This window comes from Engraulis encrasicolus, unplaced genomic scaffold (assembly GCF_034702125.1).
Source record: "Engraulis encrasicolus isolate BLACKSEA-1 unplaced genomic scaffold, IST_EnEncr_1.0 scaffold_703_np1212, whole genome shotgun sequence".
In the NCBI taxonomy this organism is placed as follows: Eukaryota; Metazoa; Chordata; class Actinopteri; order Clupeiformes; family Engraulidae; genus Engraulis; species Engraulis encrasicolus.
The window spans coordinates 20001-21709 of NW_026946031.1; positions in this window are offsets into that span (position 1 = coordinate 20001).

Sequence of the window (1709 nt, forward strand, 5' to 3'; positions counted from 1 at the left end):
ACCTGTTGAAAACGTTGACAGCTCTGTAGAGAAAGACACACAGACACTTACTGCGCACACTTAGCCCTTAGAACACTTAGCCCTTAGAACACTTAGCCCTTAGACTTAGAACACTTAGCCACGCAGTACGGTGGCTTATCAGACCTTCTTCTGTGTTCTTTAATTGATGTGGAATTCTACTTCCCCCAACATCGACTAGCACCATGACAACAATGGTGCCAGCGAGAAATAAACCACACTGCAGTGTACCGGAGGGCATGCCCGCCGCAGCCCCATAATGTATGCCGTTCCATAAGTGGAACACTGTAATAGTCATTGCAAAGTTAACTACCAAAGTACTACAGTACTATGGCATAACACAGGGCCTTTAGTAATGCACTACAACTTGGTCATTGCCATCCTGGTCACAGCAAATTTATAATGCCGTGTCTCAACGGGTTAAACAACCATACAGTATCTCCACAATGTAGAATATTGACGGACAGGTTCGTCCTGAGAGACAAAAAGGCAGGAGCAAAAGACAGCCTGTGGTGTGACACAATGAGATATGGACATTGACACTGAGTAGAGGGGATGTGATGTGTTCTATTCTGAAGTGAAGCAACAGCGGGGGGTGGGACTATAGACCGGTAACTGGAAGAAAATTGTCATGTCCTATTCATCTCTATGGGAGCCTTGAGACAATGCATCTCCTTGACAATTCTTAACGAATCTCCTCTAGCTCGTGCAAACGGTAGTTTCCCGTCCATTTCAAACAAGCCAAATATTTCTTTAGATAGGTAGGCCAATTAAAATTGGGAGGAAACTGTCTACTTCTGTGCTGCTGAGATCTGGAAGATGATGCATCAAGTTGGCCACAAGACAAGTGTGTGTGTGTATGTGTGTGTGTGTGTGTGTGTGTGTGTGCGTGCGTGCTTGTGTGTGTGTGTGTGTGTGTGTGTGTGTGTGTAAGTGTGTAAGTGTGTGTGTGTATGTGTGTGTGTGTGTGTGTGTGTGTGTGTGTGTGTGTGTGTGTGTGTGTGTGTGTGTGTGTGTGTGTGTGTGTGTGTGTGTGTGTGTGAGTTGTCTCTCCACAGGTGGAGTCTTGGCTGGTCGAGCCCAGTGGATATTAATAGAGCTGTCACAAGGGGCCGACAGCCTGGTGCTGCTGAACTGAACTGCCTCCTGAGACCACGCATGCACACCACACCACACATGCACACCACACCACACATGCACGCACGCACGCACGCACGCACGTACATGCAGGCTTGCACACCACACACACAGACGCACACATGCACGCACACATGCCCGCACACACACGTGCGCACATGCACACGCACGCACACATGCATGCACGCACACACATACAGACTCACACACACAGGCACGCACATACACCACACACACATGCCCGCACGCACACACACCACACACACATGCACACACATACAGACTCACACACACAGGCACGCACACATGCCGGCACACACGCAGACCACATACACATGCCCGCACGCACACACACCACACACACATGCACGCATACATGCACGCATGCCATGCAGACACACACGCTGAACTGCCTGCTGATACCACGCACGCACACACAGCACACACACACGCACGCACGTACACACGGACAGACACAGAGCTCTTGGCGCATATGGATCCCCAGAGGAGCACCGTACTACTCTCACCAGATGGGCCTCAGCTAAAACACCATA